The sequence below is a fragment of the Dermacentor variabilis genome, chromosome 1 (genome assembly GCF_050947875.1).
Source record: "Dermacentor variabilis isolate Ectoservices chromosome 1, ASM5094787v1, whole genome shotgun sequence".
NCBI classification, from domain to species: Eukaryota; Metazoa; Arthropoda; class Arachnida; order Ixodida; family Ixodidae; genus Dermacentor; species Dermacentor variabilis.
This window is the reverse complement of record NC_134568.1, coordinates 252,153,439-252,180,068: the sequence shown is the minus strand read 5'-3', so window position 1 is coordinate 252,180,068 and position 26,630 is coordinate 252,153,439.

Sequence of the window (26,630 nt, the reverse complement as noted above, 5' to 3'; positions counted from 1 at the left end):
CCACTGAACACGGCCCGTACCCACTAGGCACACTGGGTACACCTCAAGGAGCGGTCTTGTCACCTCTACTCTTCAACTTGGACATTCTGAACCTCCCCTCTCTCCTGCACAAGGTCGAGGGGATACACCATGCGCTCTATGCTGACGATATTACAATTTGGACCAACACCGGCCCTCCGGCTCAAATCGAGGGACGCCTACAATAGGGGGCCCTTCTAGTGGACACTTACGCCGCTTCTTGCGGCCTAGAGTTTTCCCCATCCAAGTCGGCCCTCCTATCAGTCTCCCGCCTACCGCCACCCCAGATTTCTCTCCCGTCCGGCGCCGTCCCGTCGGTCCAGGACCTTCGTATTCTCGGGGTTCACCTCTCGTCCTCCTTGGACCCTAAGAGTACCATTTGAAGCCAGCTCTTTCACAAGACACATCCACTTGGAATGAAGTGCCGTCAAGATTGCCATAAGAGGCACTATTGTTCACTTGCTTTTTCACCGAAACACGTTGTTATGCATTGAAGTTCGAAAGTTAGTGGGACACCAATATATTTCGTCTCAAACTTTGGGGACGCATATCTCGAAACTGGTGTCGTCCTTGGGATTCATTTCAAGTGGATGTGGCTTTGAAAGTCACCGGCAACAATTCATGAACTGCAATATGTGGCATAAATTAATTAGTTTACAAGTTAATTAGCAAAAGATGTGTTAGTTATTCAAATATTCACTGTCATTCGTGTGCAAATAATGTCTCTTTCGGAGAGCATTCTAGCTCAAGAAGTAGAATGGTGCTACATGTCACGGGTGATATTTAAAGAATATATTAACAATAAAATAAAACACCCCGTATATACGAGTATGGAATATCTTGGGGGCCCGACGCGGCAGCCACCCTAGCTTGTAGGTTAATGCGGCCCTATCTGTGGTTGAGTCCGTCGGCGGATCGCGTATGCATTGACTTTATGACATACGTCCACTCCGATCCAGAATCAATGTAGGCACGCGCAGTAGCGAATCGGGATAGCACTCCACTATACCGTGTGTCCCGGCTAACGTTAGCTAAGCTGTTCAAAGAAAAAAAAAAGATTTTGAGAACGCGATGGAAGATAGAATTATAAGACCTACGGTGTCCGTTCGTCAGACGTCTGACAACCGAGAACCGTATGTCTTAAAATCGTACCTTGCACCGTGTTTTTTTTAAACCTCTCTTTTTTTCTTTCTCTTTTTTTATCAACGTTAGATGAGTCACAATACATACGGAGGGCACGAGACTGGCAAGGCCACCGGCAAGTAGAATGTTGTGTTCGATCTGATATTCCGATTCTGGGCCTTTTCTCCATTTGAACGCGACTGTATTCATCTGTGGCGCATTCGATGCTCAGCCGCCCGTACTCCTGAGCTATATGACTGGCTCGTCCAAGAAATGGTCTGAAAGGAAAAGCACGGGCGCATCTCTTGAATGCCAGGATCCTTTAATCGATGCGTCGTTCTGCTGATATATGATCCACGCAGAGCCTCGCGGTCTCCTCCGGCGCGCGCATGCTCGTATAACGAGCCGCGAAACACGAATGCCGGCGCGAAAGCCGAGCGGCACGAATGATCTCGCGCGGATGCGCGCTGTACGCCAGTTGTTGGGTCTCTGCGCTGATTGACGAATGCGCCCAAACGACGATCTGACAACGACTGCTCTCTATCAGTTTCTCGTAGGGCGAGACTTATAATCTCTCCCCGCCGGCCTATCTTCCTTCCCCGACTCTTGCCGAAGACATTGAACCACCAGCGATCCTTAATGCGAGCGTTTTGCCCCCAAATGCACGGAGGGAGTCTCCTTTCCCTTTTCTTGTAGCCGATGCAAGAGGAGCTGCTGCTCTCTGGCAAGAAAGAGAAAGCCAGCAGATTGTCGAAGGCAGACACGCGCCATCGCAGCCCTTTTGTGCGTGGCGCGCCATCCGCGCTGTCCCTGTCTTGCGCGAGATGGCGCGCGCGCGCGTCTCTCGATTCGGGTCGCGCTTACAAAAGGCGCCTAAAATTAATGATGCCCGATTGTGCACGGCGCGGTTGCTTATAGAACGACGTCGGGGTCACCCCGAGGCTGTCGCCACAACTTCACAAAGAATGAAACGCTCTCCGCTGAGCGGCGTCACGCTCACAGGAGGAAAAAAAAAAAAACAAGGAGAAAAACAATGACAAAAAATGGATTCGGCCAAGCTCGCCTTTATTTTCTGGCGCGGGTGGCTTCCGTTACAGTGTGTCGTATCGTGAGTGATGTTCTCACCCGACCTTTAAGCTGGGAACAACTGGGTGTCCTACGGCACGCATAATGGGATTATCCTAGAAGCCCGCAGTTTCTGCGAGCAGATATTTGGCTGCAGATAGCGCCCTTCCCTGGTCGCCTGCAGTGGTCTGCACTCGCGCGCCGTCTCTATCTGACGATGCTCATCGGATCACATCGAATGTCTCCTCGTTGAACACGACCACGCGTTGCTGACTCCGCTTCGAGTCTTATACGGTGCATCATAATGCGTTGCCGAATTATACCGAGCTCAGTCGTGTGTCAGACCAGGGACGCCGTTATTCGCAGCGGCATCTTTAAGAGGAGGCAACTGACAGACGTCCACAAACGCATATCTGGGGCATTCGTTTCTCATCCAGTCTTCGTTTTGTCCGTCGGCTCGTAGGTCTGTTTTGGTTAGTGGGCAGAGAAACCATCGCGACTGCAGCTCTAAGGCCGTAAATATTTGCATGCGAGAATCGGGACTTCCTTATCTGAAAGAAGTGTGGCTGCTACGGGAAAGAAACTTCCTTGTCATGAACCGTTTTCTCGACAGCGAATTAACGCTAGTTACGTCTCAATACGGCGATGAGCATTCCTTGAACGTTTCCCACGAGGCTGCCCTTTTATCAGCGTGCGCCCAGATGCCGACGGGGCCCGACATGAATTGTGAGGCGCAAACAAAAGAGCTCACTTCGAGGCAAAAGCTGGCGTCCTCCGTGGAGGTGAAGACACCTCTACCTGAACCTGGCAAACTGAACTAATTGATGAAAGGCGCCAACGTCGAGGACTACCGTGGGAACAGCGTCGACTTGGGTTTCCCAAATTGCTACGCGCTTGCGCCATATGCGGGAGTGAAGGTGCTTCATAGGAGGCGGAGTCCGGCGGAAAGGTGCGACATCTTGAAAGGGATGTTGCGGCCAATCTCGACGATTTTGACTGGCCGAGATGTAGTTATCAGATTTCCTAGTCTAGTCTCCTAGGGAAGACGACTGTTCTTAAACCGGGGATTTTGGTAGCAGGAGGTGTGCTGACGTGGTCCTGATCTGAACTCAGACGTTTATTATGCGCCTACATGGAGTGGGCTTCCGTATCTGTAGCCAGTGTAAATAATGTAAAATAAACAGTTTTTCCTTAATTCCTACGACTGGACGTACTCGTCAATGTACATGGTAGATTCCTAGCACCACGCTACCCCGAGCCGCAACGCGCTCCCGATAATTTACTTGCACCATTTGCTCAAGCGGGGCACTGTGAATGCTGTAATCAACGAAAAGAGCGAGGAGGTAAAGGGCGAGAGGACTGCGCTTGTCCATCGAATTTTATTTCGCGTTCAAACGCATCGCACGCCGGCCAAAGAAGGAGCAAATAAATCCCCTTACAAGCAAACGGGAGAAAAACCCTTGCGTGTCACGCTGGTTTTGCCGACGGTGCATCTAACGCATCTTGAGCTCCTCACGCCGTGGAATCTCGCTACTTGACGGCCCAGTGAGTCTGACGCCGCGTAAACAAGGCGCGTACGCGACGCGCCCGTGGCGCACGGCTCCGCGTGGCGCCCCAGGTGCCCTTCGCCGTGCGGCTGGCGGAGAGCGCCGAGCGGGGGCTCCGGGCCGGCTTCTCCAAGACGGAAGCCGGCTTCGTCACGGAGCTTTCCGGCACGATAGGCGCCTGACAGATAACCTGGCGCGCACGCCTTGGCGTGATTTGCATATTGACTAGTGTCTCCGTTTCAATCCGCTCATTCGGCGACCCTCGCGCTCCTCTTTCTCCGCGTGTGGGCTTCGCATTCCGAGGGCCAAATCCCGCCCTTGGCAGCCCGGATCGGTTGACTTACGACCGGCGGCTTGTCACGTCGCCTCCGTTCTTTCGCCGCCGGGCGACAGAGCTGCGCGCCCGAACCAGTTCGCGCTGTCTGACGCCGAAGCGAGCGCGACCGAGGACGCGCGGGGCCTTGCAACGGCCGGGAGCATGTGGGCGGCGAGGAAAGTGGATGCGCTACTATTGAGAGTCCCGAGCTTGGCGCTCACGCACCGCAGCTGAATCGTACTAGAGAGCCACAGCGTTATGGTAGCCCCGTCCAGTCATATCTCGACAGCGTTCCTAAAACGGCGCTAAAGACAAGGACGAAAAGAACACATTCGACATGGACGGGCGCTGATATCTCAAGTGTATTATCGCTACGCGGAATGTTGTTTGCCCAAAGTATTGACGACGAGGGTGACTATGTAGGCTATACCTTCATAGTCACCCGCTAGACTGCGCCGCACGATTCATCGTAAGCGACTACAGCATACATTCCAGCGAATTACTATAATATCAAGAAATGCTAACACTTAATTGCGCTTTTAGAAACGCACGCATTTATGTCACTATCCTGTTTGCTGCACATTATAATTCACCGTAAGCATCCATATTCCTTACAAGGCGTCTGCACAGTGACCATAGTTTACAAAGCCTCTTCGATAAAACAAACGAGTTTAATTAAATCGCTCTTTCACAAGCTATTTCATGTTGGAATGATCTTCCCGACAGAATCGCAAACGTTGTTGATCCTGTGACCTTTAGATACGACGTAAGCAGTCTCGTTTACGTTATGTTAATGTATTGTATGTCTGGTAACTGCATACAAAGGAGTGGGCCACGGTTCGTATTTTCCTTCACACATTACTTTTGTTCATGTATGACAAGTACTGCTACATTGCAAGCATTGCATGTGCATTTGCATGACCGATTTAGTACAGCCTAATGATGTATAAGCAAAATGTGACTTCTACCGCTTACTATGTATAGCATTCGATTTAATACTGTTAAATCTTATGTAACCAGTACGTGACTTCCGCTCTTTTTCATGATATTTAACCTTTTTTTAACCCACGTCACATGATAGTCCACTTCGGAACACATGAGAACTTTGAATAAATATATTCAAAGTCCTCATGTGTTCTTTATTTATTTTCACGACAACTAGCATAATGACCCATTTACGTTAAGTCTATCCGTTGTTGCCTTTTAGTAACGTGTCTGACATTGATATGACAGTGTATATGGCCTTTAGGTAGCAACACATTTTTGTTCTGGGAGTTAACTACTTCCTTTTGCCACGCAATCAAGCGGGTGGCTGCGACCAGTAGCCTGTCCTAATCGTGTGCCTACCACATTACACAGCATACCGCACGGTCCGACGAATGTTTAATGTTAACGGAGTTTAAGCTAATTTAATGTTACCGGAGTTTAAGCCCGAGTTTAACGTTTAAGCTTATGGACCAGGAAGCCGTGGCGACAGCACCATATCTACCAATTTGACGAGATGGTAATGACAGCGGCCCTATCAGCGTACATCAAACCGTAATAGTGGCATTCGTGATAGCGCTGCACGGCTACAGTGACGAAGTGACACCAGGATAGAAATGGCAAGAAGTTGCTATGAGTTTTCGATACACCGGTGAAAAAAAAAGTATTACGATTGCGATACTCCCTAACGCGAAATTTTTGCGCAGCTGTATGCGTGTTTTGATTTCGCGATATATTGAGGCAAAGAACTTGAGACCGAAATCACCGCACCGACTGGCAGCGGGCCAGTGTCGTCAGCGCCTTCGCAGAGGAATGCGCAGTATGGGAACGCTGGCATGATGAGCGGCATCGGTGCTAGCTGTGGAAGAAGACGACAACAGACGCGCAAGCAGTGGCACGAGCGTGTTCGCGCGGTTGCGCCGAGGACCGGCGACATTCAACCCGGGAACGGGCGCAAGAGCGGCGCTCTAATAATATGGCGCCATCTCTATAGTCTCGTGCGGCACTCTGCTGTCCTCCTCACCCTTTCGCCATACCCTCCTCCTACGCTTTCCTCCTCGCGCTCCCTTCGCTATCGCCGTCTTTCATCCCCCGCTGCGCTCCGCGTTCGCTCTTTGATCCTTTTCTGTGCTCGTTAGCTCGGTTACGCCGAGGCACGCCGACGCTCAACGCAGGAATGGGTGCCTAGGAGCTGCCCCCTAAAAAACGTGGCCTCTCGTTCCTTCTTAAGCCGTAGTTTCACGACGCACCATGGCTGAAATCAGTGGCTTATCTGATTAACGATGCCAGGTAAGTCCGCGGAAGCATTTCGCCGCTTATAGCTGGAGAATCAGATAAATTTACGCAGCACTGCGTTGTCGCTTACTTTTGCAAGACGGCGGTTTTTCTTATCTCGAGAGGCGGAGTTGCTTTCACTTGAAACCAACAGCACAGCGAATTGAACACGCTCTCTTTGCTACAATAGTGCAGTAGGCACACTTTCTGGAATACATGCCGTCGATAAATATTTACTCGGTGCTTATTCCATTCAAACAAACAAACAAACTGTGATATCGGCCTACAAATGTCGTACAGGCCATGCTTTCGCCAGATACATCGGTTGTTCAAACGCGGCTCGACACGCGATACGAGCGGACGGATGGGTTTGGCTTCCGCATGCAACGTACGAGAGCGAATCAGAGTCTTTGCCCCCATTTTTTTATTAGCCAAGATAGGGTACATACATGTAATTACAAATATGGCGTATTATTAGCCGTACCTTACACTATTTTTCCACATAGTCCCCACACCGGTTCAGGCATTTGTCCCATCGCAGCACTAAATTTGAGATGCCCTTGTCGTCAGTCAGCGACGCACGCGGCCTCCCCGAACGCTGATTGTCATGCAAGTCTTCACGGCCTTCTGGGAGCTCACAGCGCCACTAACTCGCAGTTCTCAAAGCCAGACACCTTTCCCCATACATGGGCTGCATTTCCCTGTGGATTTAGATGGGCGGTCGTCCCCTCCTCTGTAGAAAACGAATCACACTTTGTTGCTCGTACGCCGTGGACGTGTGAAGCCCAACCGCCATTTTCATAAATTGGCAGCAGCGCCGTACCGTGGAGCTACTGGCAGATAAGGCCGGGCCGGTCCAAGAAAGGTCTACCGCTGCGAATGGACATGTTGCCTTCGCATTTACAGCCGTAATTTGGCTAAAAAAAAAGATAGGGGCAAAGACTTTCTGATTCGCCCTCGTACATTGTAAAGTATGTGTTTTTAATACCGAAACCGAAAAAAACGCCGCCATCACTCGCCGGAAGAGACGCAGGACCTAGAACGCGCGGCTACTCTGCATGTCCTTCTACTACTGGTAGACGCACCTACCATGGCACCCGCCATGCATGCCCCCGCCAATAGCAAATTTTTAGAATGTCTGGATTTTGATCGCAGCGGCGCGCGGAGCTCGAAAAACAGGTTTTGGGATCCCTCTACGGCTGCTGCGCCGCTTTTGGCGGCTTGCGGGGTCTTACGCCATAGCGACAACCACCAGGGGCAGGCGTTGTCTGCTTAGGTTCTGTTTAAAGGCTGCTAACAAAAAAAATGTACGGTTACCGCCCCTGTACCTTGGCCAAGATTTCTTCAGTGCTATCTACTACTAATTTATGACAAATTTAGTCAAAGTGAAATTTTTGGTAAGGTCGGCCTTAAGTGGCCAGCTATAATATTCCAGATTCGCTCTATGGACCGCACCCGAGTACATATGCGTCCGCAGCGCGAATCAGGAAAGTACAGCATTAGGCGAGCTGTCAATGTAAAAAATAAATGTGAAGAAACAAAAACGAAAGAACAGAGAATTTCTATTTTTACTATCGAAATTTATTTCAGTGGATGAAACAGAGTTTATTTAATAAAAAAAATATTTATTCTGTTTATGGTAAAAAAAGTGAATTTTGCTTGATTTTTAACAGAATTGGTCCCATACAGTAAAGGAAAAATTTGTGGTCAATACTGTGAGCGGAATGACGTTTCTTCGTCTATTTACTATCCTCAATTAACATTTGTGTGCAGCTTTACCAGCCACGCAAGTATACGCAGGTAGATCTCATCTGCACTCGCCAAATGGTCCTAATTTATGAAAAAGCTACAGCTGCTCTCCGGTAGAGTCGTGCCACTCGGACCACGACTACATAAACTCGTACGTGGAGACTCGGATGTGTCGCGTAGTGCCGGTTGTCTTGGCGCCATGGAGGTGTCTTGTCAGTGGTCACGTCTCATACGTTCAACGTAGAGTGCTTACGTGTACATATATGACCTGTTACAACCGCATCCCAGCAAAACTATAAACAGATTATGTCGGTGAAATCACAGGAAAGCAAGCTAACAGAAGAGATCAGAAAAGATATATTTAAAAAATTGACATATACCTAACGTTAGACATGTTCTACTACACTATTAAAGGTTTCTTTTTTTTCACAAAACACTTTTAAAAGGGTAGCTTTACGTATGGCCTTACGCGTGATCAACATTTAACATTTGATTGCCCTAAAGTAATGATTGCGCATGCTGACAGCGCATGCAGCACGTGTCCTTTAGAACGTGATTTACGGCGCACTCACACTGTAACCACTGAGCGTCGACAAAGGTGGGAGGCCCGACGGCTTGAACGATGTACAACTTCGCATTACTGGTTTACTACGTTCATCCTTCAGTCCCTGCAGGGCTCCGGTGTTCCACATAATGTGTAGGAAACCTCCACGCAGTGCAACGCCTGTCGCGCGTGTTCTGTATATAGAGCGTCAACGCATCACGTATTTTTGTGTTTGATCCGCTTTCCCCGTCCTCCACAATCGCACAACATTGAGGAAGTATTCTCAGCATGAGAAACATACAGCCCGGTTCTTCCTCTTACAACTATGAACCCCATTCCCCTGCTATTGATCTGAGAGTGAGAGTGTGACCTTACTAAATAGGATTTTTCACGTAACTTGAACCATGGATTTAAAAAAAAAAGCGGAAAACCGCAACTGAATGAAGCCAACGACATATGGTTTGCTGTCAAGTGTCGCTCCTTAGGATATTTTTGTATTGCGCTTAACTTGTTAATTAACATCAATTATGTAACATTTTTAGTATTGCCTTTAGGGCCAAGTGCGTTTCGTTACGTTGTAGAGGGCATTTCAAAACGACCGATCCAATTATTTGTGGCAACGTACACTCTAAGAAAAATCCCGGAGAAAATGGGAGTTATAACTGGGCATTTAGTCCTAAAAAGGGCACTTTTGTTCCTCAAAGGAGTAACTGCATAAATGTGCGTGCAGTGTGCAAATTTCGGAGTGTAAGTGTTTAGTCCCTGGTCGGAAAGAGCAAACGGGAGGACGAACGGCAACAGTTACTCCCCATGCGCTCCGCTGTTTTTGTCCGTGTCGTGGAGTGATGCGGCAAAAACGGTATTGTCTATAAATCGTGAATAGTTCGAAGTTCGTGCGCTGTCTATTGAACTACATGCAAAGCAGCACTTTGCCTCTTCGTGAGAAAATTGCGTGAAATTTAAAAGCTGGAATGTGAAGAGCCATGCCCTTCGTGCGCACACCATAAGTGAGCAATGCACATTAAGCGCGCAAGTCATTGATAGATTGCCAGATTTTGCTGGTCAATAGTACCGAAGTTCCTTCCGTTCCAAGGAGATTACGAACTTAACTGAAGCGATGTGTAGCTCAAACAGGACACATTAAGCGAGAGAGAAATTGTCCTTCTCTGTCATCTTCCCCGTTTGAGCTCGCTACACGTTTACATCGCGTAGTGTCTCAGCTTAAATCACCCTAAGAATACTCGGGCAGATTTCTTTTCGCACTCGCTTATGGTTGCAAGTACACTCAACGTTACTCTTCCCGCACAGCATACACAAAATGCCGAGTCGCTTTTATATTGCCGCATCTGCGTTTCGCTGCTTAATCTGTCTCAATTTCCTGTTCCGCCAGCCAGTCTGCCGTAGTGCAGTGGTTAGAGTACCTTACTTGTGAGTGCGAGGACGCGAGTTCGAATCATACTTTCGGCAACTTTTTTTTTTTTTTTCATTTTCTTTCAGCTCAGTAACCTTTCTTATCAAGGTATAAATGCATAATTTCATTAATTCCACCTTTGCGGAGCATCGGAAATAACGATCATTACTCCCTTGAGGAGCATCGGAAAAGAGCAACTGTTAGTCCTCGGAGGAGTAACGGCATGGGGAGTAATACATCCCCTCGCGCTTACTCCCAAAAAGGAGGAATGATTGTGGCAGATCAGTTCCTCCCCTAAAGGAGTAACTTCAATACCCCATTTCCTCCTTTTCTTCTTAGAGCGATACAGGCTGCGCGGTGATTTTTTTCGTCGTTTAAAGAAAGCCGCGAAATATGAAATAAAATCACGTGACTACGCTCGTGCGCTATCGTATTGCAGCGCGCTCAACCGTTCGTCGAGCGTATCGCTTATCAGGGACGACGGTGCTTCCTTTCCGTGTGCCACCGTCAAAGATGCTGACGCACTATGAGGCCGATGCATATAGAGCCGCGGCCGCTTACTTGGCCACGCGGTCCGCGCGCACGGTTTTTTCGCACGAAGCGCGGTTGAGAGCGCTGCGATATATATGCGCTGGAGGCACTGGCACTCCTCGCTTTTTGCTCCCTTTCACTCCATGGGTGGTTGACTCGCTCAAGCCTCCTTCGTCGATGATCGAAGATGCCAGAGTTCATATAGAGCTCGCTCTATGGAACGCATCCAGCGAGTTTCTTCGACTGAGGAACTCCTTCATTATCGCTGCAACTTTCGATTAAGGTAACTATATATGTTTCTCTCTCGGGTCGAGAACATGTTTGCACGAATATGGGAACCGGAAACACGGTTAGCTCCCTTCAATACCTGCCGACGCTGCCGACTGGAGACATTGCAGAATTGGCGGAGAGAAAACGGTGACGAAGTTGCATGCAGTTTTTTTTTTTTCGTGCTATATATAGTATTGTTGCGCACCGCCTCTTACGGGCGCACATTCTTTTATCTCAAGATTGCATGTACGTGTTCTAATTATTCGCTGGTTTCGCGCACTTGTCTTCAACCTTGCACCGTGGCGTCCGGATGCCTTATACCGAAGGTTAGGCTCGGGTCAAATTCTTCAATTTCCCCCAGCTTCCTTTTCGAACAAGCGGCGCGAGCTCTGCTATACCTCCAACGATGGACCAGGTTGGCTTTGTGGGTCGAAGGTACGAAAATAGCTCCGACGACTCACTAAGCAAGCAATCGTTCGCAAGCTACAACGCAGCCGCGGTGTCCCTCCGTGGAGATGCTAACCTGTGGATTGGTTTCGTTTGACTCGATTATATCCCTTTCTTTTTCCCGGTAAGTTTGCGTCAAAGACCCCGGTTTTCAGCACCGCCAATGTGCGCGTGTCCGACGGCGTCCGCCAACTTTGTGTTCGCGTTTTCTAAAAGGGTCTTCTGAGCGGTGAACCTGCACTTGTGTCGTGGTTTAGCTCAAAGCAGCGATGAATTTCGATCTATGCTCCCGCTTACCTGCACCCGGCGCAATTCTTCCGCATGCATGGTGTCGTTACGCATGACTCAACGCGGGCATGCACACAAGAGAGAAAAGCGAAAACAGACTCAGCGGTTACGCACTGACGCGCCGGTATACACTTCGCTTTCTGCGAAGCATGCTGGCCTGAAAGAGCCGCTGCGATCTTGTAGAGCTCCGCCGATGTCAAGAGCGCGCAGCGGTTGTTCTTCTATCGCGATCGCCTTCTCATCCGTACGGCGACGAATTATGCGTTTTCGCGAGTTACGATTCCTTTCTCGAGGCGTCACTTGAGCGCTGTCTCTCCCCTGCTCGCTCGAAGTTGTCTTCCGTCTCGGCATTTATTTTTCTCCGCCACCATGAATAGGAGAGAAACCGAGGGTGGGCGGCGGAAGGAGGCGTGCGTAACTTACCCGCGGCTGGGTTTTCGCGCCGCGGCCACGGACCGGCAGCGAGACGCGCAGCAGACGGACAGCGGTGGTTGCCTTGTGTCTGGCCTGATATACACGTCAAGATGGCCGCCTCCCGCGTTTTACGGTTCCAGGAACGGGCACGCATGAAATACCGGCGTCAGCGGAAGCTTGTCATTTTACGGCGCGCACGCGCGTGGTTACACGCGCCGCCGGCGCGCGTGAGCCGAAACTCGGGGCGACGCGGCGCCGGCCGCTGAATTGTTGCCGCCTTCGCCGCCGCGACGTCCGTCTGCAGCCCTCCGATCGCGCACGGGGCCGTAAATTTCCAGATCAGCTGTGAATAACGAGAGTCGTCACACAAAGAGAAAAGCGCGCGCGCGCGGTTTGTTTTACTATTATTGTTCCTTCCTCGCGCCTTCCTTTATTTACCGCCGAGCTCGGAAGCGCGACGCGTCGTAGTTCGCGGCCGAACGTGCAATATGGGCACATCCTGCCAATGGGTCGGCGCGGCCGCTCGACTTTTGGTCTGTCGCGTCGTCGCTAAACAATGCAGCCACCGACATCTAGCAGTTTCGGTGTACTGCTCAGAGATTCCACCTATTTGACAGGAGAGCACGACTCGGCTGCATTTGAGAAGTGTGCATGGTCGGGGACCAGCAGATTTAGTAATGATTCTTTCCACTCTTCTTTTTTTTTTTTTTTTTAGTCGTTGCAAAACGAAGCGCCTGTCAGGCCATCTGCATTGGTGTTATTCAAGATTGACCGCTTGCGTTGGCCAATTAAGTATTGTCAATCTGATGCCCGGTTCACGAGTGTTTTTGGTTCCCCAAGACGCGCGCGTCATCCGTCGGCTCCTTATCCGCAACTGCTTTGCAAGTGCGCACGTTATTCCGGCTTCCGCTAACGGCTCCGAGGAAGCGGGTCCTCGGATCTTTTGCGGATGCGTCGGGAGAAACGCTACTCGCGAGTGAAAGCAACTCATCAATTGGGTGTGCTCCACGATCGATGTTCTCTCCTCATTATTATTGTCCGCACGCTTTTGTGCCTGTATGCTCCTATATATACCATCTGGTAGGGGAGGAGGCGACACAGCCTGCTAATGTGACGAAAGCTCGAAATAAGCTTTGGCAAATTGTGCGGCGCACACAACAGTTCCTAAAGACTGGTTGTCTTTCTTTTCTTCTTCTACTTTTCTTTTTTTTTTGTTAGGCAGGTAGGGTTGAACAAAACCGAAAAAAGTACGCAGAATATTTTTTTCTACAGAATTCGGTTTTATTAACCGAAAAGGGTCAGTGTAATCAAATTTTACAAGACTGCTATCGACACGCAGTTGGGCTCCGATCCAGTGACTCTGGCGATGTCAAGGTCAGACTTCAGCTTGCAGTCCAAATTGAACAACCTTTATATTTTATTTTCTTAGTCCCGGCCGTTTTGCATGCAGGCGCGACAAAAAATAGAAACTACGAAAGGTATGTGGGGGGGGGGGGGGGGGGAGATGTACGCAGAGAGCTTGAAGACGCCCTGGCCCGGGTTCTTGCAGTCGTCGCGCGGCAGCCACTGAGGTGGATGAACTGTTTTAAGTTCACTGTTGGTAGCGCAGAGTCGTATCTATACGCAGTTCTTTCTTTCTTCCTTTCTTTCTTTCTTTCTTTCTTTCTTTCTTTCTTTCTTTCTTTCTTTCTTTCTTTCTTTCTTCCTTTCTTTCTTTCTTTCTTTCTTTCTTTCTTTGCATTCGTTAAAGCTTTGTGCCCCATAATGTTTATTTTATTAAATTCGGGGGTTTTACGTGCCAGAACCACTCTCTGATTATGAGCCACGCCGTAGTGGCGGACTCCGGATTAAGTTTGACCAACTGGGGTTCTTTAACGTCCACCTACAGCGCGGTACACGAGCGTTTTTGCATTCCACGCCTCATAGGAATGCGGCCGCCGCGGCCGAACCCACGACCTCATGCTCAGCAGCGCAACGCCATATATCCACTCAGCCATCTCAGCGGGTTGAATTATATGCAATGTATTTCGAAAAGCTATATCGGTAGTTGTGTCCTACATACGTGTGTCATGCTAACCGTAAAGCCACTACCCAAACAACTGCATTAAATACATAAATATATACACGCCTGGCCGCAGATTCTCGCCGTTTGCTTGAAACTAGCATTTGGTTGTCGTGTTGTGCTTTAGAGATTATTAGCTGGACATAGTTATAACTTTATAACCTCGTTATTAATCAAGTTATCGGGACAGGAACGGACTTCGTCAGAAGCGGTATGTTGGTAAAAGCGGAAACGCTCTAAAGGAGCCATAATCATGCTGGAGATACGCTGTGACTGCTTGGGAGCAAGTAAAACGTATATAGAAACAAAACTGCACTTCATACTGGCGATGTGACAGCATTTTACGGGAGTAGAGTCTAGCGAGCGTTTCTTCCGGGTGCCAGTGTAGTCCCTCTTCTAAAGCATTTACGCACCTTATAAGTCCCTCTTCGCTGGCACAACACTCTGCTTTGATTCGCGAAGCAGACGAAGAATGGTTCACGTCTGTGATGCCCAGGGCACTTCTCGGGGTTCTTCGTCCGCTGCGATGTTCTCGTGATCTTCCCCGCCCAACATTACGTCGACGATTTATGCGTCCGATTTCTGCACTTCGCAAGAGTGGAATCACCTTTCAGCCGATATGTTAACCATCCGCAACAATTAACATTTTAATGCGACAGCGTTAAGGGCCCCGTGTCGCAAAAAATTTAAAAATCCGGTGTCGGCATTGGCGTCGGCGTCGGCGGAGTTGTCCGTGAACGAAAATTTTCGCATATATTTAGGCATGTGTATGTACCCAAATATATGCTTTTAGATTTTTATCTTAATTTAACTGATATGCTTTTGTATTTTTATCTTCATTCAACTGCCATTAATTATGATCGCCAGTTCTACATCCAACGTTCCGGCGTTTGTATAGGCTCAGCTATAGCCCCCATCTTCTACGACATATTTTGATCCTCGATCGACAATGTAATTTCTGCTAAGTGGGCGGACACGCGAGTATTTAGGTACGTGGACGACTACTTAACTGCTATCAAGAAAGATGTGCGTATGCAATATTATGAATTTTGCGCATGTTCATTAACTCATAGGGAGGACTTAAGTTCACGTACGAATTGCCAATTAACAACCCCATTCAGTTTCTCAATATTAATCTTTGCTTTTCTTTGGATGAGCATGCTTGCTGGGTATATCATCGTCCCAGATCTAAGAAAACCTTGTTGCTCTATGACAGCGCACACTCTAATTTGGTTAAGAGGGGCATAGCGACAACATGCATTAAGGCAGCACTAAGTAAGTCGTGTGAACACGAGTGTGAGCGAAGTTCTTTAAATCAGACAGAACGATTACAAAATGCAGGTTTTCCCCGTTCTGTCATCACTTCAGTATGCCAAGTCATCTTGCTAGAAAGAAAAAAAAAAGTTTAGAACCAGCACACAAAGAAAATAATAAATATTAAGACAAGATACCAGTGCACGTAGTGCCGTCTTTGCACAAGTTGTCGCATAATCTAAAGAAAGTTTCCAACAGACACAATTTTAATTTACTTTTCAGTGTCCCGTGCAAGCTTTCGTCGATATGCAATCGTATGAAAACGCTCAAAAGGCGCCTGTGCGCCACCACTCGTAAGGGTCGTTTCACTGACTGCACGCGCACCATTATCTATCAGATACCGCTGACCTGTGAAAAAAGTTATACAGGACAAACTGGACAGTGTTTCAATGACAGAGCTCGTCAGCACAGCAGTAACGTGAAGAATGGCTGTGGAAGTCATTTAGCGGGATATTGCATCAAGTGTCCATGTAGTACTCCCATACTTGGAAAAGACAAAATTCACAGGGAAAGAAAAAAATAAGAGGGAAAGAGAAATAATAGAAGCACATCACATTCGAAAGGAAAGAGGTAAATGTGTAAGCGCTCCCTCTTCTGCTTTGTCGGAAAAAGAAATGGATTTTTCTTTTTTTTGCATGAAAGATCATGATGTTGATTTTTCTGATGTATATGTGACTGGTGTATGCATGCCTATGATGGAAAAGGTATAAAACGTCTAAAGAATTTCTAACAAACTTCCAGTTGGCAGTCAGCGCTTGTCTGTGGTGTTTGTTTCTTCGTGTCCTTGTTTTATTCGCGCTGTTCAGCCTCTGTTCTACGTATATGCCACGCCTTGCTATATGACATACGGTACATGCGGGTTTCGCCACACCATTCTATCACTAATGTCGCTCATACCTGGTCTTATATTCTTCACAAAGTTATTCCTCGGAATTTTGAGAATGACAGCCCACAATCAAATGTCATGAAACAAAACACCAACAGCGCATGTCTTTTATGTTAAATCTTCTCAGACTGAAATATTAAAAGTGCGGAACAATAACAGAAACCTGAAAGTTATGTAATTTTTTTTGGCGCGGCTGTGCACTATCCCGGGATCGGCCCCCGAAAGAGGCCGCGTTTCTACCAGAAAACTCGCCTTCGTGCATAGCGTTCGCTGCCAGCGTTTGCCGCTAAACATTATGGTTACATAAGCTGCAGCTGCCGGGAAGCGTGAGAAGCAGTCAGGGATCTTTGAACGCTATCGCGTTCCACTCTTAAAGGCGAAGCGTAAGCGTCCTCTAATTTGCATGATGCATTAGCTAAGACTGTATTAGCAAGAACGGTGTGAATGTTCGCCTTATCAAACACTGATACTAATTGTGTGCTTAATTGGTCGATGCATTAGCTAACATTGTATTAGGAGGAACGTTGTAGACGTACTCCTAGTCATGCTTCGATACTATTTTTTTTGTAATTATTTGTTCTGTATTTGATATTTTTACTTACACTGCATCCACTCGCCTCTTTAATGCCCATGGGGTCCTGAGGGTCACTGAAATAAATAAATAAATAAATAAATAAATAAATAAATAAATAAATAAATAAATAAATAAATGCTAGGCGACCCTAATCTTTTACTTAGGTGTCTCTTAGTGGCACTCGCACTTCGGCGTTGCTGTTCTTCAGGTTAACTTTAGGCGAACGCAACGCACGAACCGAACTCGGAGGCAACTGTTTTCCATTAATTAGCCGGTTAAATATCATGCCACCTTCTTGTTTGTGACGTCATTAGTGGCGTCATTAGTGACGTCATTACTTGCGCTTTTTACTTGCAGGTTTCCACAAATTTCGCTAAAGTGCTCACGTGGCGGTGTTTGGATCGGACTGCTGGTACGATCTGTTGGGAACTCGGCGCTGACGCCCGTGGTTGTACCTGGGTCGCAAGCCCCAAGGGTAGCGTTGGCCTGGCGGCCTGGGGTACAACTGGAAGCATCCGAAGGTCCCGGCAAAGCATGAGTCGACTGGTAACAACAAAACAACTTGTTTATTTTAACATCGCAAAGAGTTGGCGGTCAGGTTGACCGAAGTAGAGAGACGGGAGAGCACTTCACTCAACAGAAGAAATCGGAGCCCTCCTTTTTGCGTCCGGGGGCAGCTGTTTTTATACTCTCGCAGTTGAGGGCAAGAAGGAACCCCTCAAAAGACGAGCACGTGAATGTACAATGGGCTAATGGTGACGCACACTGTCGTAGCGATGCCGTAGCACCATGACGAGCACGATCTCGTAGCACCCTGTCGAGCACGATCTCGTAGCACCCTGTTGTAGCGCTGCCGGTCGGGCACAATGACTGTAATGAGAGGATGGTCCCTGCTTTGGCATCGCCTGTTTCGGGCACAATGACTGGAATGAGAGGATGGTCCCTGCTTTGGCATCGCCTGTTTCGGGCACAATGACTGGAATGAGAGGATGGTCCCTGCTTTGGCATCGCCTGTTTCGGGCACAATGACTGGAATGAGAGGATGGTCCCTGCTTTGGCATCGCCTGTTTCGGGCACAATGACTGGAATGAGAGGATGATCTTTTGCGGTCGCATCGCCGCAGTCGCGCCTGGAAACACCTGCCGATGAGTGTTGCGGCGACGACGATCGCGCCAAAATGTCTGCCGCCCCGCCGCAGTCGCGCCGGCAAAACCACGTGTCGCAGGCGAAACGCAACAGACCGCCCCGCCGGGGGAAGGAGATCCCGATGGACAGGGGACTGCATCCGCTGTCCGGAGGGATGTCGCTCGATGATGCTCATAACCGAAGTCGGGCGTCCCTCGACGTTTCTTGAGCGCAGCGCACAGAGAAGGCCTCGTTCTCTTGTTCAGGTTCGCACGGGACACTGCAAAGTGACTTCGGGAGAGTTCACATTTTTGTTCTCGTTCCCGGTAAGCGTTAGAACTACGCTGAAACTCAACCGCTCAGTCAGCAAGCACGGCACAACCCTCACTAAGCCCTGCCAGGCTCTTTCCCCTTTTTATACCACTGCCTAGTTCCTTACAGTAGTCTAGCATCACTCAGAACGCGTCCACAAATTGAAAACTTGCACTAGAAAGCATATCATCACTTTGAAACACTAAACAAAAGCAATATGTTAAAAAAATCCTGCCTCAGGAAAAAAAACATCAGTAACAAACAATTTTGAGGCTGATTCCTACGTTAGGGGCTTCGACTTAAGCCATCGGCGTTACCGTTGAGACTCCCCTTTTTGTAACGCACCTCAAAGGAATATTGTTGTAAAGCGAGGCTCCAGCGCAGGAGGCGGCCATTTTTGGGAGAGATGGTCTGCAGCCATTGGAGAGGGCAGTGATCCGTCTCAATGATAAACCTCGAGCCGGCTAGATAGCATGACAATTTCTGAACGGCCCACACGAGACACGCACACTCTTTCTCGGTGGCGCTATACGCCTGCTCACGACTGGTCAGCTTACGACTAGCATACAGGACGGGGTGTTCTACTTCTCCATTTTCCCGTTGGCACAGTACAACGCCCATGCCTCGCTCACTAGCATCGCACTGAACAATGAACCCTTTTCTATAGTCTGGCGATCGTAGCACAGGCTGGCTTGTTAGGGCACTCTTTAGGGCGCTAAAAGCTCTTTCCTTTGTCTCGTCCCAGACGACTGTTTGAGGCTCTGTCTTTCTTAGAGCATCCGTCAGGGGAGCCGCGATATCAGAGTACCTAGGGATGTACCTCTGATAGTAGCCGGCGACACCTAAGAACGACCGAATATCGGTCTTTGTGCGCGGTTGCGGAAAGTCTCGCACAGCGGCCACTTTTATTTCAGAGGGGCGGCGACGACCCTGACCAATCACGTGACCGAGGTAGACAACCTCGGCCTGTGCTAACTGGCACTTAGGAGCCTTTACTGTCAAGCCTGCTTCGCGCAGGCGGGTTAGCACTGCCCGCAAGTGTGTCATATGCTCAGACCAGGATGCGGAGAATATCGCTACGTCGTCTAGATACGGTAAAGCGAATTCTTGCTGTCCCCGCAACACTTTATCCATGAGACTTGAAAAACAGTATGGCGCGTTCTTCAAACCAAAACTCAACACTTTAGGACGGAATGTTCCCATTGGTGAAATGAACGCCGCATACCTACTAGCCTCTTCTGTAAGTGGAACCTGCCAATAACCCCTGACAAGATCTAGGGTGGAAATAAACTGAGCGCTACTAACTTTCTCAAGGCGCTCCTCGATGTTAGGGATCGGATAAATTTGATCCTTAGTGATGGAATTAAGCCTGCGGTAGTCGACGCAAGGACGAGGTTCCTTGCCCGGTACCTCAACTAAAATCAAAGGGGAGGTATAATCACTCTCACCTGCCTCAATAACACCGAGCTGTAGCATTTTCTTTACCTCAGCCTCCATAATATCGCTCTGGCGGGGTGACACCCGATACGCCTTGGATCGTACTGGCTCTGGGAAGGTAAGTTCTATATCATGAGTAAGTACCGAAGTCCTACCAGGCCTCTCAGAGAACAGACCTTGAAACTCTTGTAATAGCTGGTGTAGTTCGGTTTTCTGCTCAGGCGACAGCGGTGCTTTACTGATAAGGTCACTAATGACTTGACCGGTGTCTTCCCTGTTCGTCACTGAGCCTAGTCCCGGAAGCTCGACCGGAAGCTCTTCAGGAACGTTTACCATCATGCACACCACTGCTTCCCTTTGTCTATAAGGTTTGAGCAGATTACAGTGGTAAACTTGCTGTGCTTTCCGCTTTCCTGGCAGACTTACCACGTAGTTAACGTCCGACAGTTTCTGAACAATTCGCGCTGGGCCCTCCCACTGCACGTCTAGTTTGTTGTTTAGCGATGTGCGCAATATCATGACCTCATCGCCAACCTCAAAACGACGGGCCCTGGCTGTCCGATCATAATAAACCTTGGCCCTCTGCTGGGCCTTTGTCATTGCTTCACCTGACAACTCCTGTGCCCTTCTTAAGCGTTCGAGGAGCTTAAGCACGTACTCCACCACGACTGGGTCGTCGCCCCTACCTTCCCACGATTCTCGAAGCATGCGAAGCGGAGATCGAAGCGAGCGACCGTACACCAGTTCAGCTGGCGAAAACCCCGTAGCCGCATGTGGCGCGGTCCTTAAAGCAAACATCACCCCAGGCAGACACAGCTCCCAGTCAGTTCGATGTTCAAAACACAACGCTCTCAACACGCGCTTCATGACGGAGTGGAGCTTCTCAACGGAATTCGACTGTGGGTGGTACACTGAGCTGTGTAGCAGCTTTACCCCACACCTTTCGAGAAAAGTTGTCGTCAAAGCGCTAGTAAACACTGTGCCCTGATCTGATTGAATTTCTGCAGGAAAACCAACTCGCGCAAATATGGACAGTAGTGCATTAACTATCTCAACTGAGCTGAGTTCTTTAAGCGGCACTGCTTCAGGGAACTTTGTCGCTGGGCAGATCACAGTCAAAATGTGTCTGTACCCCGTGGCTGTTACCGGCAGAGGTCCCACAGTATCAATAACGAGCCGTCTAAAAGGCTCCGTAATGATAGGTACCAATTTCAACGGCGCCCTCGATTTGTCCCCTGGTTTGCCCACCGGCTGACAAGTGTCACATGTCCTCACGAAATGGTCTGCGTCCCGAAAACACCCTGGCCAATAGTACTCTTGCAAGAGACGGTCCTTAGTTTTCTTAACTCCTAGGTGTCCGGACCACGAACCCCCATGCGACAAGCGCAACAGATCCTGACGATAGCATTGAGGCACGATCAGCTGATCGAACTCCACTCCTCTTCGGTCTAGATACTTCCGGTACAGAACTCCACCTCTTTCCACAAAACGCGCAGTTTTCCTGGCGATACCTTCTTTGACATTGCAGCGTATGTTTTCTAGGCTACCATCCTTCTTTTGCTCGGCTATCAAAGCCGACCGGCTGACTTTTAGCAACCTATCAAGTCCGTCTGACGTAGGCGCGATGAGCAAATCAGTAGATAGCTCTTCTAACTTTCCCGCGTCGGGCGTTTCCTCTCCAGTATCTGGCGCCTTTAACGTTACAGACTCAAGTTTATTCAGTTCGGGCGTGCTCGGAATATCAGCTTGCTGCGCCTCTGACCCTTTTTCGTTGTTTGATAACGTCGGCCCCGCAACTACCGCCTTTGCAGCGAGCTCCCGAACCTTCGATCTGGTTAAGGCCTGAACACTAGCTTCACCAAACAAAAGCCCCTTCTCGCGCAGGAGGTGATCGGACCTGTTTGAAAATAGGTACGGGTACTGGGGTGGCAGCATAGATGACACTGCCGCCTCTGTCTCAAGCGCTCCGAAAGGTCCTTCAATAAGCACCTTTGCTACTGGCAGACACACGCTATGAGCTTCCACGGCTTGCTTGATCCACGCGCACTCGCCCGTGAACATATGGGGTTCTACGTAAGACGGGTGAACTACATCCATCGTAGCTGCGGAATCGCGAAGCACTCGGCACTCTTTCCCGTTCACGAGGAGGTCTCGCATGTAAGGCTCGAGAAGCTTCATGTTCTCGTCAGTGCTGCCTATTGAAAAAAACACAACTTTTGGTGTTGTTTCCGGACACTGCGCCGAAAAGTGACCCGGCTTCTGGCACGTATAACAAACGCGCGCTTGCCTCATCTCGAACCGCTTTCTGCGTTCGGCTTCGGCTGCCGCCGTCTCCTTAGGTTCGGTCGCACTGCTTCCACTCGCATCCGCACTACGCGTGTTCCCCTTTGCTCTCATGGGTGTGAACTTCGGCCTCTCAAACTTCGAGCCAAATTCACCCTTTTGACCGTCCTTAGCTCCGCGAGCTCGACGCGTCACAAACTCCTCGGCTAGCTCAGCGGCTCTAGCCATCGTACAAACGTCTGGCCTATCCAAGACCCAGTATCGCACGTTCTCCGGTAACTGACTATAAAACTGTTCTAGCCCGAAACACTGCAGAACTTTATCGTGGTCACCAAACGCTTTCTCTTCTTTGAGCCACTCCTGCATGTTCGACATAAGCCTATACGCAAACTCTGTATATGACTCACTTTTGCCTTTCTCATTTTCCCGAAACTTCCGACGGAACGCCTCCGCAGACAGCCGGTACTTTTTTAGCAGACTCGATTTTACTTTGTCGAAATCCTCTGCTTCCTCTCTATCCAAGCGAGCGACTACGTCGGCCGCCTCGCCGGGTAACAAAGTGAGCAAGCGCTGTGGCCACGTTTCTCGAGAGAACCCCTGCTTCTCGCACGTTCGCTCAAAGTTAACCAGGAACAAACCAATGTCCTCTCCAAGCTTAAACGGCCGCATCAGGTCAGTCATTTTGAACAATACTCGTTCTCCTGCACCGTGTGCCTGACTTCCATTACGAGCGCGTTCCATCTCTATCTCGAGACGCTTCATTTCCAAAGCGTGTTGACGGTCACGCTCTTCTTTTTTCTCTTGTTGCTCTCGCTCTTTCTGTTCTTTACGTTCGCGCTCTTCTTTTTCTTTTTGCTCTTTAAGTTCGCGCTCCTGTCTTTTTGCAGTCTCTCTCTCTTCAATGGTCTCAAGGCATTCCGACAGCTCGTCATCCTCAGCCTCTAACTCAAGAATAGCCTTTATCAGTTCTGGTTTTCTTAGTTTGTCTGAGACATCCAGACCCAACTCTCTTGCAAGCTCCAACAATTTCGGTTTGCGCAACGACTTCAAATCCATGGCTGCTCTGAATGCTGCTTTCTCTACTGCTTACTATTGTCTTGCCGCAAACTAACCCGGCAGCAACGACAACCACAATTACCAGCTCTGTTTCTGACACTAACAAAAGCCTGGCAAAGCTCAGAAGAAGAAAGTCCCGCACTCACCAAACCTCGCAGCCAAGAGTCCAGCGCAGTCGTTCCGCTGCAGGCAACCAGTCATCACACAGGGCTCGTTGCACTGCTCCCGGATCGTCGTTGAGCTGCTCAGCATACAGTCAACTGCATCTCTTCGCTGCTGGCCTCCGTTGTCGCGATCTCACCGCTGGCAGACAGTTGTTTGGAGTCGGAGGCGATCTCACCGCTGCCAACCAGATGTTTGGATCGCGACACTTGGTACGATCTGTTGGGAACTCGGCGCTGACGCCCGTGGTTGTACCTGGGTCGCAAGCCCCAAGGGTAGCGTTGGCCTGGCGGCCTGGGGTACAACTGGAAGCATCCGAAGGTCCCGGCAAAGCATGAGTCGACTGGTAACAACAAAACAACTTGTTTATTTTAACATCGCAAAGAGTTGGCGGTCAGGTTGACCGAAGTAGAGAGACGGGAGAGCACTTCACTCAACAGAAGAAATCGGAGCCCTCCTTTTTGCGTCCGGGGGCAGCTGTTTTTATACTCTCGCAGTTGAGGGCAAGAAGGAACCCCTCAAAAGACGAGCACGTGAATGTACAATGGGCTAATGGTGACGCACACTGTCGTAGCGATGCCGTAGCACCATGACGAGCACGATCTCGTAGCACCCTGTCGAGCACGATCTCGTAGCACCCTGTTGTAGCGCTGCCGGTCGGGCACAATGACTGTAATGAGAGGATGGTCCCTGCTTTGGCATCGCCTGTTTCGGGCACAATGACTGGAATGAGAGGATGGTCCCTGCTTTGGCATCGCCTGTTTCGGGCACAATGACTGGAATGAGAGGATGGTCCCTGCTTTGGCATCGCCTGTTTCGGGCACAATGACTGGAATGAGAGGATGGTCCCTGCTTTGGCATCGCCTGTTTCGGGCACAATGACTGGAATGAGAGGATGATCTTTTGCGGTCGCATCGCCGCAGTCGCGCCTGGAAACACCTGCCGATGAGTGTTGCGGCGACGACGATCGGGCCAAAATGTCTGCCGCCCCGCCGCAGTCGCGCCGGCAAAACCACGTGTCGCAAACGAAACGCAACAGCGGGTCTCTGTGCGGGTTTCTTTGCTTTGGTGTGCGGTAATCAGTGATTTCTAATTAATTATAATCATTCCAGAAACTTCAGTAACTCAACTTGTAACTAAACTTATGCTCTGATATCAATAATGAAACCAATGAATCTTGTGCTGGATTATTTTCTTTCCATATTTTCTTATTTATCTTGAATTTCGTCCCCGGTCGTCTCAGCAGGTGAACCGGTATAGCGCTGCGCAAGAAACAAGAGTGTCGCTCGATGCTTGTGCCTCTAATAAATAAATGATACCTCGCGTTGCTGTACGAGTTAGGGATACCAGACAGTGGCGTGTACGTGGCATTTAGGATCGAGTGCTCTCGAGAGGTATTCTTCGCTTAGTGGAAAACTGCCCTCTCGCCTGACCCGACAAAGATTCAATTCTGCTGAACCCCGTGAGTGAGCGGCATTCTAACGTTGTAGCGTCGAATGCCTTAGCAGCTTCTTGTCCTTCCTCACCTCTCGTGGTGCAGACAGCGCCTCCCAAGAACCATGGGCTCTTTGCTCCCACGCGCACTCCAGAGTGACATTAAGAACTGAAAAGAGTCGCCGATTTTGCTTCGCCGAGCGGTACCACGGGAATATGCCGCTTCGCATTTCGTGCTAAGTGCAATTGGCGCCGCCTTATTTCGAATAATTCGTTCAAAAATGCATGAGCTGGAGTCGGGACCTTAGAAAAGTCGTAATTAAAATATTTCGTTATAACGAGGGTTTACTGTATTTTCATCTAACAACGCTAAGAGACTCGTACTTTGGATTTCTTTTTTTCTTAGCCACCTTTCGTGCCGTATTCAATCTTTAGGTGGAACAAACAAAACTTGCCTGGTGTTGCGTTTCGCCTGCGACACGTGGTTTTGCCGGCGCGACTGCGGCGGGGCGGCAGACATTTTGGCCCGATCGTCGTCGCCGCAACACTCATCGCCAGGTGTTTCCAGGCGCGACTGCGGCGATGCGACCGCCTAGGGATCATCCTCGCATTCCAGTCATTGTGCCCGAAACAGGCGATGCCAAAGCAGGGATCTCATTCCAGTCATTGTGCCCGAAACAGGCGATGCCAAAGCAGGGATCTCGTTCCAGTCATTGTGCCCGAAACAGGCGATGCCAAAGCAGGGACCATCCTCTCATTACAGTCATTGTGTCCGACCGGCAGCGCCACGACAGGGTGCTACGAGATCGTGCTCGACATGGTGCTACGGCATCGCTACGACAGTGTGCGTCACCATTAGCCCATTGTACATTCACGTGCTCGTCTTTTGAGGGGTTCCTTCTTGCCCTCAACTGCGAGAGTATAAAAACAGCTGCCCCCGGACGCCAAAAAGGGGGCTCCGATTTCTTCTGTTGAGTGAAGTGCTCTCCCGTCTCTCTACTACGGTCAAACCTGACCGCCAACTCTTTGCGATGTTAAAATAAACAAGTTGTTTCGTTGTTACCAGTCGACTCATGCTTTGCCGGGACCTTCGGATGCTTCCAGTTGTACCCCAGGCCGCCAGGCCAACGCTACCCTTGGGGCTTGCGACCCAGGTACAACCACGGGCGTCAGCGCCGAGTTCCCAACAGATCGTACCAGCAGTCCGATCCAAACATCTGGTTGGCAGCGGTGAGATCGCCTCCGACTTCAAACAACTGTCTGCCAGCGGTGAGATCGCGACAACGGAGGCCAGCAGCGAAGAGATGCAGTTGACGGTATGCTGAGCAGCTCAACGACGATCCGGGAGCAGTGCAACGAGCCCTGTGTGACGACTGGTTGCCTGCAGCGGAACGACTGCGCGGAATTCCTGCCTGCGAGGTTTGGTGAGTGCGGGACTTTCTTCTTCTGAGCTTTGCCAGGCTTTTGTTAGTGTTAGAAACAGAGCTGGTAATTGTGGTTGTCGTTGCTGCCGGGTTAGTTTGCGGCAAGACAATAGTAAGCAGTAGAGAAAGCAGCATTCAGAGCAGCCATGGATTTGAAGTCGTTGCGCAAACCGAAATTGTTGGAGCTTGCAAGAGAGTTGGGTCTGGATGTCTCAGACAAACTAAGAAAACCGGAACTGATAAAGGCTATTCTTGAGTTAGAGGCTGAGGATGACGAGCTGTCGGAATGCCTTGAGACCATTGAAGAGAGAGAGACTGCAAAAAGACAGGAGCGCGAACTTAAAGAGCAAAAAGAAAAAGAAGAGCGTGAACGTAAAGAACAGAAAGAAAAAGAAGAGCGTGAACGTAAAGAACAAAAAGAAAAAGAAGAGCGTGAACGTAAAGAACAGAAAGAGCGAGAGCAACAAGAGCGTGACCGTCAACACGCTTTGGAAATGAAGCGTCTTGAGGTAGAGATGGAACGCGCTCGTAATGGAAGTCAGGCACACGGTGCAGGAGAACGCGTATTGTTCAAAATGAC